General features: G+C 48.1%; 1 pseudogene; it reads right to left on the reverse strand.

The window, feature by feature from the left end:
* Positions 1–3425: 3425 nt before the first annotated feature.
* LOC149326606 (uncharacterized) overlaps positions 3426–16186 on the reverse strand; it is a 60951-nt pseudogene continuing 48190 nt past the window's right edge.

Consider the following 16186-nt stretch of genomic DNA (forward strand, 5'->3'; position numbering starts at 1 on the left):
TGGGGTTCTTTAACGTGCACTGACATCGCGCAGTACACGGGCCTCGAATTTCTCCTCCAAAGAAATTCAGCCGCTGCGACCGGGATCGAACCCGCGTCTTTCGGGCCAGCAGCCGAGCACCATAGCCACTGAGCCACCGCGGCGGCCCGCGTGAAGGTGGTCCTCATGTTAGTGAATTTGCACCGTATTTGAGCAGCTGAAAAATACAGAAAACAGCTCAGCATAAATTCGGTACAAACACCCCTGCGTGGGAATTGGAAAATTGTATTTTATTTTTCGGGAAAAAAATGGCGCATTATCTCTCTCACATATCTCCATGAAGGGAAAAAAACCGAGGAGGGAGCGTTCCGCGACAACCTTGAAGCCTAGTCTTAACATGTAAAGATATAGTAAAAAAAAAGTTTGTCCCCACATGATAGCGAGCGGTAAAATCTAGCCCCGCTGCGCGCACGCATGCGCGGTTAGCGCGGCGACTGACTCGATCAACCTCCTTGCTATTTCATTTCTTTTTTTTTTTTTAAGCAGGCTTCGATCGCCGGAATAATGACAGGTGCCCGCCGATGGTCTCGTGCCGTAATTTCGCTGGACATGGCAAAACAGCGGTGACACTACACGAAAATGAATATATTTGTACTACAGTGGCATGCTCAGTACGACACAAATAGCAACACCGCAGGGCAGGGTAGAAAAATACCTACCGCTGAACTTGTCTCCCAGAGCTGCTGCGATTTCGCTGTACGCCAGCTCTTTTAAATCTCGCCGATGGTAATGCCTATGCCGAACGTCCCAAATAAGGCGGCGTTCTTCGACAAGAGCTATCAGCTCTGCCTCCTCTTCTACCGTGAAAGTTGTCGGCCGTGCCATCGTGTGAAAACGGCTCTCGGAGACTGCACAGATGTCGCGTGGAAATGCGCAAGTTGTTCGCACGTGTGCAGTGTTTATACCACGACCTACTGTATAATCGTGGTTTATACACAGGCACGATAGTGGCGATGTCCATGTGGATGCAATGCAGTTTTTTTTTTCGGTGTGCTCGGGCCTTGTGATATTTGTACACCATCCCAAGCAGCGCTCAGGCACTGCTGCATGGCGGCGAAGTGTGACACCGGTTGTGGGCGGCAGCGATGCTCACCGCTACGTGTGTCCCTACTTGCAGTGGGGCGGCAGTTCGCAAGCGACGATCGGTGCTGCGCGTCGGCCAAGTAGTCATATGGCGTGATGAATGTTGCTGCGCGTGCATTATTTGTCTACATAATGATTGTACTTCGCGCTGTGAGCTCCGTACTCGCTTTTGGTCGGCGAATGTTTTCGCTCGGCCACCGATCTGCCCAAGACACGTCGGCCGACGGGTCTCGTCGGCATCTTTGGTCGGCGACGTTGTCACACTAGGACGACGCTTGGTCGTTGGGGGCGTCGTCGTCGTCGTCGGTGCAGTGTGACTGGCTAGTCGGGGAACGACCAGGTTGGCCGACGCGTCGGCTGATCGTCGGCGTCGCCGTCGCGTCGGCATCAGGGTCTCGTCGGCCTAGTGTGAACGCGCCTTAAGCGTTCTCGAAGCTCCATAATGTATTGGTAGGTGGATTTGGTTTCTTCATCCAAATGGCTGTTAGTCCACAAATCTCTCAGCACACTCATCGGCCCTCGCACGTATCTTCCGTATAACAGTTCAAAGGGCGCGAAGCCGGTGCTTCTCTGCGGTAGCTCCCTGTAAGCAAACAGCAAGGGTCCCAAGTACCGGTCCCAACACTCAGGTCGCTCTTGGCACATGCGGCTTATCATGCGTTTCAGCGTGCCGTTGAAACATTCAACTAACCAATTCGCCATTGGGTGGTAGGGCGTGGTCGGCAGCTGTTTTACTGAGAGGAGGCGTATAAATTTCTTCATTACAGCAGACATAAAGTAGGAGCCATGATCGGCGACAATTTCCCGAGGTATCCCAACTCTAGAAAACATTGAAGAAGGATGGATAACTGGGCGAGTTTGTACTGATACATCGTGGGAGGGAACAGCGCGAAACAAAACGACGGACAAAGGAAGAGGACACAAAGACGAGCGCTGACTCGAAACTGAATTTTTTATTGAAAAACGAAAACATATATACATCACACTCACGTGAACAAACAGAGCAACTACCATTGGTCTAGTGGAATCAAGACCATCAAACGCACAATATGCCACGTGGTGAACTCTGAACAAAAGCACCCCTGAATCCCGAAATGAAGCAAGTTATGAATTATCTAAAAACGATACTTCTTTGTTAACTAATGCTAAAGAAGGCTGGCTGATACACTGTGATTCCTTCTTTCGTATGAAATAAGCTTCCATAATCTCCCTTGTCAATTTATCCCGGTATCTAAACAAAATTTTAGTTTTTGTGACCAAAGGGCGGCACTTATTGTTTTTTATCATTTTCCTTCCCACACTCGCGGCAATGATCTTTCAGATGAGAGTATCTCAGCGCTCGTCTTTGTGTCCTCTTCCTTTGTCCGTCGTTTTGTTTCGCGCTGTTCCCTCCCACGATGTATCTAGAAAACATCTCTAGCAGTCCTTCGGCCACCTGTTTCGCTTCAATAGAGCACAAGGCGATAGCATCCGGATATCTTGTAGCGAAGTCCACCATGGTCAAGATATACCGGTTCCCTCTCTCGGATGTGGGTGACAGTGGCCCAACAACGTCAACAGCAACTCATCTGAACTGGGTTTCAATGACATGGTAGTTCCCAAGGCAGCTCGGCCCACGAGGTGCCGAGGCACCGTTCTTCGACAAATGTCGCACGAATTGACGAACCGTCTCACCTCCGACTGGACCCCGGGCCAATAAAACTCGGCCACTATGCGGTCCGTCGTTTTCATCACTCCTTGGTGACCGGCCGAAATGCCTTCGTGTGCAAGCTTAAGCACGTTTTCTCGCAGCTGTCGCGGAACAACGAGCTGTTAGAGTTCTTTCCGGCATGGCATCTTGTGCTTACGAAATAAGATTCCGCCGGTAAGGAAATATTGCGTCTCATGCGCTCTAGTCACAACTGTGGTGCCGACGGCTCCGAAGCAAGGGCGTAACGATTCGTCGCTGCGCTGGAACTCTTGCAGCAGACTGCGGCTTATGGTTGTAGCGGACGTCGTTACCACTAGCAAATAAGACGCTGGATGTTTCGCCTGCGCAGCCGCTATCATCGGGCCTGTCTCGTAGGTGCAAGACAAACCTGCCACATCATTTGTCAAATGTGCAGGTTTGGGACAAAGCACAGAAGGTCCTCGCTCACTGGTCCACGCTTCCGGTGAATCACCACGTCCTGATGGCGTCGAAATTTTTCGATGGGCACATGATAAGATCCACAGTCAGCGGCGACGATGTTGCTGCTCCACTCAGAAGCTTTAGGTTCTGCACTCCGAGATTTGCTAGGAAGACCGAGAAGCTCAGGCTGTCTTCAGTCGAAGGGAGACAGCACGCCCTCGATGTTCCCAAGAACCACATCGTATGAAGGGTCAGCCATGCATTTTGCTCGAACCGTGCCGGTGAAGGGTGTGTCCAGGAAGACAGTAGCTTCCGGCAGGTAATGAATGGTGCGGTCGAGCAGGAATACGGGACTTTTCAATCCAGTAAACTTTGCCTCCGGAACCAAGGATTGTCGGACAACAACTGTGTTGCAGCCAGTGTCCCGAAACACACTAACGGGCTGATTTTCCAGCAGTCCTTTGGCGACTGCCATCACACTAGCCTGCCCATTTGCCCGACGGGTTACATTTGCATTGACGATGGGGATGCGTTCACCATCCTGAAGAACCACATATCCGGTTGTATCTTCCGTTCTCTGCAGCACACATGCAGGAAGCTTGACCTTGTGCTTGGCAAACATGCCAGGAAGCTTGACCTTTCTCGGGACACGAGTCTGAGCGATGGCCAGACTTTTGACATTTCCAGCAATTCCCACCCGGCACACTTCGCGTCCGAGACCAACACAGAGAGGCACGGTGTCCTGTCTTTCCGCAGAGGAAGCAGCGATGGTCCGCCTTCTCCTCCTTCCGGGACAACCCTGCTTTCCCCACAGGAGCAGCGGTCGGCTCCTTAGGAATCTTATCTTTGCCTAAACTGGCCAAACCCTGAGCTTCCATGAAGTGATCTGCAGCTTGTGAAAGCGCATTAAGTGTCACACAGTTTCGCTCATTAAGGAAAACGCGCAAAAGATGGGCTGCACCCACTCATGAATTTCTCGGCAATAATAACGTCCCTCAAACTCTCGTACTTCTTTTCTGTCTTGCCCATTTCTTGCCAGTGATCAAAAATCGCCCCACAGCCGCGCTGCGTACTGAAGGCCTGACTCGTTATCTTCCGGCTTAGCTTAACGGAATTTTTCCCGATATCCCTCCGCGGTGTAGCGAAAACGTTGTAAAGCGCTTGCTTCAACTGACTGTGGTCCAGGGCAGCAGCAGGGTCAAGCCGACCGAGCACAGTTAGAGCCTCCCCCGTAAGACAGAGGCTGAGCGAAAGGGCCCATTTATCACGCGGCCACTCATGGCGCGACACGACACACTCGAACCATTGTAGGTACGCGTGCAAATCGTCTCGCACCTCGTTGAACGGTGGAATTAACTTATGCAGGCTGGACGCAGTCCCCGATACACCACGCGACAAACTGCCGGGAGCGTCCAAACCTGATGTAGGTGGCGCTTCCTGGCTCTGGCTACGGGCGAGCAATTCGAAACGCAACTCCAGCAGACGCTGTTCGCCTTGAATTCTTTCGAGCTCCCTCTCATGTTCTTTAGCGCGCAGCTCCGACTCTTTGGCGAGTCGCTCAGTCTCTTGAGCGCGTAGCTCCGCCTCTCTAGCGCGGTCTTCACGCTCTCGGGGACGTTCGTCCCTCTCCCGGACACGTTCTCCGTCAACTCACTCTTTTAACGCAGCCCCGCTCATGCCCATTTCCTTCCCTGCCTTCTGGAGATCCATGATGTCCTCCCTGACGGGTGCGTCAGCTGCACGTAAGCACCTATCCTGGGAACAGGCTCGCCAAAATGTGGTGGTTCGCCGCGCCCGTCAAAGAAGACACCAATGGGCTCGTAAGCTATGACACCTTTATATGTCGCTGCGCATCACCCCCCAAACCGCGAGGAGTGTGTACACAGGCAGGCGGGGCTCATACGGAACACGACGGCGTTCAATGCCTGCCCAATGCCTGCGCGGCCACAAATGTCCCGCGCCACTCGCGATTCGAAGTCGGCCTGAGGACACGGCAGAGTCGCTGGTCCGGGCGCTGGTCTGCCCGGCGACACTGGTCGGTAGTCGCCGAAGCGGGGCGGTGGTCACGAAGGCGGCGAACCGATGTCGACGCGTCGCTGCAGCTCGCCAAGGATGGCACAGGCGAGATGGCGGCCCGAAGCAGTCACATCACTGCGGCACACCACACACGCACACACGGGTCTCCCGCAGCCGACCCAGCCACAACCGCGGCGTTCGAACACACTCACGCGCACCCTACACCGTCGTCATTTTCGCCGCGCCGGCCACTGCAGCAGCGCCACCACCACAACGGGTATCTTCCCGTGTGCGTTGATTTTCGGAAGACGCTGAAGGCTAAGCGATGCGCATCACGTTTGACGAGCACATCCAAGAATGGGGTCATGCCGTTCGCTTCCTCTTCCAAAGTGAAATTTATGGAAGGCTCCATGGCATTGAGGTGTTCAAGAAAGCTGTGAATATGCTGCTTGTTTAAAATACAAAAGCAGTCATCCACATACCTCAGAAACACCTTTGGACGAGGTGTGAACGAGTTCAGAGCTTTCTGTTCAATAGATTCTATGGTCAGGTTGGCAGCCGTGACTCAAACTGACGCTCCCATTGCGGTTCCGAAGATCTGCTTGCATACAGTGCCGTTGTAAGTAAAATACGTGTTGGCTAAGTAGAAATGAAGCAATTCGCTGATCTCGCTGACGTTCAACGGCGTGCGATCGGATCAGAAAATCTTGAACTCCTGAATGCCGTAGAGACATCCATAAATTTCACTTTGGAAGAGGAAGCGAACGGCATGACCCCGTTCTTGTATGTGCTCATCAAACGTGATGCGCATCGCTTAGCGTTCAGCGTCTTCCGAAAAGCAACGCACACGGGAAGATACCTGTATTTTTAATCCGTTCACCTCACGGCTCACAAGCGTTCAGTGGTTGCGTTACTTGTCAACCGTGCTAAAAACATCTCTTCTGACCTGGTCAGCCTTGGCAACGAGATGAAGCTTGTACAGAACGATCTTGAGCGAATCGGCTACCCTAGAAATTTTATCAGCAAAGGTCATCAAACGTCATCTTTTCGTCTTTTGACTTGGTCAGTGACCAAATTTAATTTGTAAATAATGCTTCACCCTGACCAGACGGTGTTCTGTCGAACCTTGGACCATATAAATATATAATTACGGAGTGCGCCTTAGAAGTAGGCGGTAGGATCGTTCGACAAGATATCGGCAAGCTATCTCAGGCGACTAAAAATCTCATCAAGAAATGCCAAAGCATGAAGGCATCTAGCTCCATAATCAGAACAGAACTAGTGCAGCTATCGAAGTTAGTAAATAAGCGCAAGGTAGCCGACATCAGGAAGTTTTACATGGTGAAAATCGAGTATTCTCTAAATAGTGGAGATAGCTTCAAAGGAGTGAAGAGAAAACTAGGCATAGGTAAGAACCAGATGTATGCGATAAGAGACAAATAGGGCAATCTCATTATTAATATGGATCAGATAGTTAAAGTACCTAAAGAGTTCTACACAAATCTATACACCAGCGATTGTAATCAGAATGTTACTGAGAGAGGCAGTAGAGCACAGCAATGGCACATCCCGCCAGTAACGAAGGAGGAAGTAAAGAAAGCCTTAGAAGCAATGCAAAGGGGGAAAGCAGCTGGTGAGGATCAGATAACAACAGATTTGTTGAAAGATGGAGGAGAGATTGTTCTCGAAAAGCTAGCCACCCTGTACACGCAATGCCTTGTGACCTCAAGCGTACCTAGAGCTTGGATAAACGCTAACATTAACTTAATTCACACGAAAGGAGACGTCAAGGACTTGAAGAATTACTTATCGATCTCCTTATTGTCTGTTGCCAACAAGGTATTTACTAAGGTAATCGCTAATAAGGTCAGGACAACCTTAGATTTTAAATAAACCAAATGATCAGGCAGGCTTTCGTAAAGGATACTCGATAATAGACCATATTCCCGCTATCAATCAGGTGATAGAGAAATGCGCAAAATATGACCAGCCCCTATATATATAGCATTCGTTGATTACATGAAAACATTCGACTCAGCAGAAATCTCAGCAATCATGAAGGCATTATGGAATCATTGTGTAGAAGCGATTTATGTGAAAATATTGAAAGATATTTACAACTATGGCATAGCTAACATAGTTATCCATAAAGTCAGTAATAAAATTCCAATAAGGAAAGGTTTCAGGCAGGGAGACACGATCTCGCCTATGCTATTTATTGCCTGTTTACAGGAGGTATTCACGAGCCTATAAGGGGAGCAGTTGGGGATAAAAGTTAATGGAGAATACCTAAGTAATCTGCGATGCGCTGATGACATTGCCTTGCTAAGTCACTCGGGACATGAACTGCAAAGCAACTGCAATGAGTTAGACAGGCAGAGCAGAACTGAGTGGCTAGAAATTAACATGCAGAAAACCGAAGTAATATTCTAAAATCTAACAAGAGAACAGCAGTTCGCAATCGGTGGCGAGGTGCTAGAAGTAGTAAGAGGTTGTCTGTTTAGGGCAGGTAGTCAGCTGATCCGGATCATGATGGGAAAATAACTAGAATAATAAGAATGGGATGGAGCGCATATGGCAGGTTCTCTCAGATCATGAATGGCAGTTTACCAATATCCCTCAAAGAAAAGTCTACAACAGCTGTATATTATCGGCGCTCACCTATGGGGCAAAAACGTGGAGGCTAACAAAGAGGGCTCAGTTTATGTTAGGGACAGCGCAGTGAGCTATGGAAAGAAAAATCATAGGTTTAACGTTGAGAAATCGGGAGCGGGCCCAGTGAGTGAGAGAACGAACGTTGGTTAATGACATCCTAGTCGAAATCAAGAGGAAAAGTGGGCTTGGGCAGGGCATGTAATGCGAAGGCAAAATAACCGCTGGTCCTTAAGGCCAACGGAGTGGATTCCAAGAAAAGGCAAGCGTAGCAGGGGGCGGCAGAAAGTTAGCTGGGCGGATGAGAGTAAGAAGTCTGCGGGAATACGGCGCCTGCCACTGGTAAAGGACAGGGTTAATTGGACAGACATGGGAGAGGCCTCTTCCCTGCAGTGGGCGCAGTCAGGCTGATGGAAGTGATGATTATGGTCAATGACAGAAGCACTTCCGTGAAACCAAAACTCTGCATTTAGTTAAGACACATTCGAGGGAAAGTGCATCATGAGAGAGCCGGCGCTACTTCGTTCAGGTTTAGGTTCTGGCGAAAGTTTGTAGCAGTGCTAAACACCACACATAATGTCTTCGAGGTAACACATCATTTATATGTCAGTCAAGGCTTCTATTGTTTTTCGATTAGCAGGATTGCTGGCATGAGATGTTAGGTTCCTTTAACAAGAGGCTCTTTTATGATGCTAGAGATATATTGCATTCTGCGGATAAAAACTTGAGTTCTAATTGATGCGCTGCTTCCAAAGTTGCGGATGTCTTTGATGTACATATGGAGGTAGAGAGCCAGATTTGCTGTTCATAATGCTGTTTTATTTTGCTTATTGCTTTTTACGATCCGTACATGGTTTCTTAATCTTGCCAAGTAATTTTCACTTAAGCATTTTTTTTTGCGTCAGGTGCTCCTAACTTTTTTACCGTTGGAGAACCTGAGCGTCTTTTAAAAGGTGCTGCAGGATCTTACGTGTTATGGCTTTTGACGCTTCTTGCCCGGCATGCGCATATAAAAATGCAGGCAGACATGCAATGCATCACGAAATTCTGATGTTCAATTGCTGACTCTCTGTGCAATGAAATATTATGCTATGAGCAATTTCTTTATGTTTCGTCTCAAAATAATGTCAATAGGAGCAAAAGTAGGGTTGAGGCATGCATGGATTAGGTGGTCTTGGAGCGCAAAACACTCAAGGGAACGTGAGGGTTCTGCAAAATCCACTTTGTGAGTGCCTGTTCTCTGTATTGGCCTAGTCTTCCATGTATTTCTTGTGAATTCACCTCAGATGGTTTAGAAAAGGAGCTTCAACTGAAGCAAAATTAGCTTGTACGTGCTGTTTCGTTGTATATTAGTTTTACTTTGTCAATTTCTTCACTATGCCACAGACTGAGACGAGCAAAGCTTAATACAAGTTGAAAACACCTGATGTGAACATCTCCCATCACATGTTAGCTTTATTACCCTTAATAAAATAAGCTCGAAAATGTTTGTGGACACTTGCAGACCTGAAAAAACTCTAGTTTCTGAAAACGGAATGGTTAGAAGGGCCCCACTAGTTTTCACCTACTAATTAACATTGCTTGTCTAAGTTCGTTAGTCTGGCAGTAATTTTCGGGTGTGTGAGGTTGACATTCTGAATCTCCAAGTGAGCTATGAGGAAATGGTGTAACAGACAGCTCTGGATTATTTCCGACCACATTTTATGGAAACATGCACTCTTGATTTGCTTGCACCAAAATGTGGCTGCAACAGATGCATATAAATATCAAGACCCTGCACTCAGCAGCAGAACACCTCGGCCACAGAGCCTCCACCCTGGCAGGTTTAATTTTTACCTGCGACAGTTGCACATTTTCTGCAGCTTGCTTGGGGTGAAGTGCTTCGAAAATGGGTCTTTCACTCCACCTTGTGCCAGGGAGCTCTTTGGCCAAAACTGTTCTTGTGCCATAAAAAGGCATCATCATCATCATCTGTGTGGCTTGCAGTGTCGGCACAAGGGTGTGGCCGTTTTTTTCTGTGCACACAGGCCGCTGCAGAGCCTTTCATGCAGCACCAGGCAGATCTGCCCCCTTTGGCCAGGCAGCAGAAACTACGCAAAGAAATGCTGCTTCCCGAAGAATGCAAGAGAGTGCTCCTCTTTGATAGTCTCCCTAAACTGTGGACCCTTTTGCCAAGTATGACCCCACTGCTTAGGTGCAAAACATAAAATGTACAAATGCTGCTGTCAAAGAAAATAATAAAACGCATGCATACTTTTACGTCGATTATTGCGTGTAGAATCTCAGGTTAAGGTTAAGGTTTAGGGTGGCACTTGAAATGTGAGTTGATGTTGTGTGTCCTCAAGATACCTAGCTACATGAGTGACTCGCACGCGAATATGAAAGACAGGACATGCTCTCCTAACTTTCTTGAGCACTATGTCCATATTTAATGCTCTTTACCATGCTTTATAAATTACCACGTTTCCAGTGTTGAACTGCATATCTTGCGCAGAAAGTAAGTTACTTTCTGTTGTGTTCGCACAGCGTTATTGATCGCCGTTGTACTGTAGCGCCATGTTCAAACAGGACAAATCATTGTACTCTCTCCTTGCAGAATGCAGTGTGCATTGAGATAAATGCGAGGAACCTTACTGAATGACTTGAACAAAACTTCTGTTTGGGCTAGATGGTGCATAGCTTATATTGGAATATGTTTAAGCGCACAAGAACAGGGACACAAGACGAGGAAACACGCATGACAGGCGCTAACTTCATCTGATTTATTCGCAGGTAAGAGAGCTAAAATATATACATAAAACGAGACATGCGCAGTAAAGAAACGCATCGTCATTTCACACTGCGTGCTCAAGATATCTGTATTCTCGCTGCAAAAGATTAACCGACGTGTCACTCACACAGTCATGCTCCCTCTTCCAGATCTGAAAGGCTTCTAATAATTCACGTGCCGTCTTATCACCGCCTCTACCAAGTATCTTTATCTCCTTCAGCCGCGGCTCGCACGCTCTGCAGTTCGCACAATGGTCTGCCGAATGTGTACCTCCACCCCTTTAATGCCCGCAAATATTCCCCCGACCGGTCAATGACACACCGCCCAGTCTGGCCTATGTAAGCCCTACCGCAGGTCAAAGGTATCTCGTAAACGACACCGGAACAGCAGTAGACATACTTCTTTGAGTGCTTCTTCCTGCAGCCACTCTTCTTTTCCGAGCACGAAATGCGTGAGCAAAGTTGGGCGAGTTTCTTCGGTGCGGAGAACACCACAGGAACGCCGTGTCGGCTTGCCACTTTCTTCACATGATGGGCAACATTGTGAATATACGGAACCACTGCTGGTTTAAGCGAGTTCCTTTCCAGTTCGTTCGCTTTGGCGAACATGACCTGCTTGGTTTTCCGAAGTAGGGCCTCGGCCACAGAAACAATGACCGCGCAGGGGAACCCAGCCATAAGTAGCCGGTGTACTTGTTAATAAAGCTACACTGCATAGCATGCGGGCACGACTTCAAGAGAGTAGACCCCAGGCATAGGCCGGCAATAAACCTCTTGACAGTTTTCGAGTGAGCGGAATCAAAAGGTAAAAGCTCTTTCTGTGCCCCCGGAGCATACTCCCAAAATACACGACCAACCCCTAGAGTAAAATTGACGTCTAAAAACTGCAACGAACCTTCTAAAGGGAGATCATGAGTAAATCTCAATCCCCTCCCGTTCTGCTGAAAGCTCTCCAGGATGCTGCCAACTGCGTCGATGTAAGCAATGTTGTTTAGATTTTCAAAACAATAAGAAAGTCGTCTACGTACCTAAAAACTTTCAGCACTCCCTTCCCATTAAAGCTTTGCTGAAGGCCGCGGTCAATAAAAGCTAAAAACAGGTTACAAAGCACGGGGGCTACGCAGGACCCAATGCAGATCCCCTGTCTGTGACGATAAAATTTATTCTGAAAGGAGATAAAAGTAACACCTAAATAAAACTCAAGAACGCGCATAAAATTGTCCACTGTACGACCACATGAGTTCTGGAAATCCACATCTCCGCTTTCTTCTATCGCGCTCCTGACAACACCGAACAAATCCTCGTAGGGCACAGAAGAAAACAGATCTTCCACATCTACAGACAACACATACCGAACTGAAGGATTACCCTCGAAAAACCGTACAACCTGTAGCGAGTTCTTTACAGTGCAGGGGTCATGAACCTGTAGAGAGCCTAGGTGTTTCTGCAGGTACCTACAGAGGACGTGCTGCCATGTGCCGTTTTCGCTTACTATACATCTCAACGGTGCATCTGGCTTATGGGTTTCAGCTGTGAAAAACACAGTGAGGGCATTAAACTTAGAGTCAACGATTCTATTCGCTAAGCCGTTCAGCTCTAATTCCCTGCACATGGCCGCCGCCTTACATTTCACTCTAGTCGCGCTAGATTTCACTGTCTTGAAGTTCTTGGTGATAGCCTCTTCCGCTCTCTTCTGGTACTCCTCCTGCACCAGCACAACAAATCCTCCCTCCTTGCCTGATTGAAGCAGTCGCAGATGATTCTGTTGGAAGAAGGTAACCACTGTTCCCAACCCGTCCTTGGAACGACTAGCGGTGGCCTTACTCGTAGTCTTCATCAGCACATCCACTCCATCAAGCAAACAACGTTCTTGATTTTCATTCGTTGCTTTTCTTGCAATCTGCCGGTTCATAGCGAGCAATTCATGCGCAGGGACACTTCGTTCTTTGCTGAATTTCGGTCCCTTTTTCAAAATATCGCAGACGTGCTCCGGAACAACAACGTCACCAATAATTGCCAAATTCTTCTGCGTCAAATCCTTCTTCTCCTTGGACGCTGTCGTGCGCAACACTGTTCAAGGTCTGCGAATAAATCAGTTGAAGTTAGCGCCTGTCCTGTGTGTTTCCTCCTCTTCTGTGCGTGTTCTTGTGCGCTTAAATTCATTTCTATACAAGCTATGCACCATCTAGCCCAAACAGAAGTTTTGTTAAATTATCTATTTAAATATGAGGGCTCTTTTGTATGTACATCGTCCCCTTCGTCTTCTCAAGTTAACACTTGGGTTTCTTTCATCGCCGGTTCGACATGTCGTGCAAGATATTTTGGACTCTGCCTTCGCAAGGGTCTGGTGCCGGGGGTCTTCTTGGGGTCTTGGGGGGTCTTCTGAAGCGTTCGTTGAAGCTTTTGAGGTGTGAGCTGTGGCGACAAGTCAGAAGGTGTGAAGGCCAATTGCGTGTGCTATGTTATGTGTTGGATCCTGGATGGCTTGCTGAGATTAACCTGCGTGCCATCAATCGCCTCGCGGATAACTTGACGGAGGCCCTATGGGCACTGACCTTGAACCAAGTGTTGCGCTCGACAGCGGCCAAGCAGAAGAAGGATTTGACGCAGAAGAATTTCGCAATTATTCGTGACGTTGTTGTTCCAGTGCACATCAGCGATATTTTGAAAAAAGAACAAAAATTCAGCAAAGAACCAGTTGTCCCTGCACATGAGTTGCTCACTTTGAACCGGCAGATTGCAAGAAAAGCAACGAATGAAAATCAAGAACGTTGTTTGCTTGATGGAGTGGATGTGCTGATGAAGAATACGAGCAAGGCCACCACAAGTCGTTCCAAGGACGGGTTGGGAACAGAGGTTACCTTCTTCTGCGACTGCTTCAATCAGACAAGGAGGTAGTTTTTGTTGAGCTGGCGGAGGAGGAGTACCAGAAGAGAGCGGAAGAGGCTATCACCAAGAACTTCAGGACAGTGAAATCTAGCGCGACTAGAGTAAAATGTAAGGCGGCGGCCATGTGCAGGGAATTAGAGCTGAACTGCTTAGCGAATAGCATTATTGACTCAAAGTTTAATGCCCTCGCTATGTTTTTCACAGTTAGCTGTGCCTTCAACCCATAAGGCAGAGGCACCGTTTAGGTGTACAGTAAGCGAAAACGGCACATGGCAGCACGTCCTCAGTAGGTACCTGCAGAAACACCTAGGCTCTCTACAGGTTCATGACCCCAGCACTGTAAAGAACTCGCTACAGGTTGTACGGTTTTTCGAGGGTAATCCTTCAGTTCGGTCTGTGTTGTCTGTAGATGTGGAAGATCTGTTTTCTTCTGTGCCCTACGAGGATTTGTTCGGTGTTGTTAGGAGCGCGATAGAAGAAAGCGGACATGTGGATTTCCAGAACTCATGTGGTCTTACAGTGGACAATTTTATGCGCGTTCTTGATTTTTATTTAGGTGTTACTTTTATCTCCTTTCAGAATAAATTTTATCGTCACAGACAGGGGATCTGCATTGGGTCCTGCGTAGCCCCCGTGCTTTGTAACCTGTTTTTAGCTTTTATTGACCGCGGCCTTCAGCAAAGCTTTAATGGGAAGGGAGTGCTGAAAGTTTTTAGATACGTAGACAATTTTCTTATTGTTTTGAAAAAAGTAAATAACATTTCTTACACCGACGCAGTTGGCTGCATCCTGGAGAGCTTTCAGCAGAACGGGAGGGGATTGACATTTACGCACGAACTTCCTTTACCAAGTTGGTTGCAGTTTTTAGACGTCAATTTTACTCTAGGGGGTGATCATGTATGTTGGGAGTACGCTCCGAGGGCACAGAAAGAGCTTTTACCTTTTGATTCCGCTCACTCCAAAACTGTCAAGAGGTCTACAGCCGGCCTATGCCTGGGGTCTGCTCTCTCGAAGTCGTGTCCGCATGCTATGCAGTATAGCTTTAATAAGCAAGTACACCGGCTACTTATGACTGGGTTCCCCCGCGCGGTCATAGTTTCTGTGGCCGAGGCCCTACTTCGGAAAACCAAGCAGGTCATGTTCGCCAAAGCGAACATACTGGAAAGGAACTCGGTTAAACCAGTAGTGGTTCCCTATATTCACAAGGTTGCCCATCATGTGAAGAAAGTGGCAAGCCGACACGGCGTTCCTGTGGTTCTTCCGCACCGAAGAAACTCGCCCAACTTTGCTCACGCATTTCGTGCTCGGAAAAGAAGAGTGGCTGCAGGAAGAAGCACTCAAAGAAGTATGTCGACTGCAGTTCCGGTGTCGTTTACGAGATACCTTTGACCTGCGGTAAGGCTTACATAGGGCAGACTGGGCGGTGTGTCATTGACCGGGCGGGGGAATATTTGCGGGCATTAAAGGGGTGGAGGTACACATTCGGCAGACCATTGTGCGAACTGCAGAGCGTGCGAGCCGCGGCTGAAGGAGACAAAGATACTTGGTAGAGGCGGTGATAAGACGGCACGTGAATTATTAGAAGCCTTTCACATCTGGAAGAGGGAGCATGACTGTGTGAGTGACACGTCGGTTAATCTTTTGCAGGGAGAATACAGATATCTTGGGCACGCAGTGTGAAATGATGATGCGTTTCTTTACTGCGCATGTCTCGTTTTATGTATATATTTTCGCTCTCTTACCTGCGAATAAATAAGATGAAGTTAGCGCCTCTCATGTGTGTTTCCTCGTCTTGTGTGCGTGTTCTTGTGCGCTTAAATTCATTTCAATATATGAATGACTTCACCTCTGTTGTCGTCAGTGGTTACGCATGCCTTGGTTCCTCTTGTTTTCTAGTGTAGGCGCAGAGCCACGTCAAGCTCCACTTAGCAGCAGCTTTTTTTCCTCCACTCGGTACTGGTTAGCATGCAAGACTGCATTTTGATGAAAGATTATTTATACGAGATTATACCCACGTTGTGAATGGAGAGGTGGTGAAGATTTCTCGTGGCAGCCTTGCCTCAGTGACGACGCTGTACCCACGTTGTTTCCCAACACACCATCTTATTTGTCCCTACGACTACCCGCGAAAAGAAAGTCTAAGACATCCAGTGGAGAAATCCTGGGGAAGAAAAGGAAAGTAAGTGACGTTTTGCCACAGGACGTTTCGCCACGTCGTTTCGTTCGACGATGTGGGTACTGGTGCAACAATATAGTCCAGAGTTTGACGGTATACCGTCTGGCGAGGAGCGAACATAGTGTAAATAACAAACATACACTCGCGAAAATCTTTCAAAAAAAAAAAGGGAAACCAAGCGTGCAAGTATTCCGTACGCTGCGGGGGTGAGTGAGGCCCTTGCACGCATTTTCAAAGGACATGACGTGCACATTGCTCATCAGCCTACCAGGAAGGTAAAAGAGCGGCTGGTCAGAGTTAAAGACCGCCTAGAACGCTCAAGATACCCCGGTGTGGTGTACAAGATACCATGCTGTGACGCTGCCCACATTGGCGAAACTAGAAATTTCAGGCGAAGGCTCAAAGAGCATCAGAATGACGTAATAAACGGCCGCTCTACATCTAATGCTTTG

This window comes from Amblyomma mixtum, chromosome 10 (assembly GCF_055824585.1).
Source record: "Amblyomma mixtum isolate Tamu chromosome 10, ASM5582458v1, whole genome shotgun sequence".
NCBI lineage: Eukaryota > Metazoa > Arthropoda > Arachnida > Ixodida > Ixodidae > Amblyomma > Amblyomma mixtum.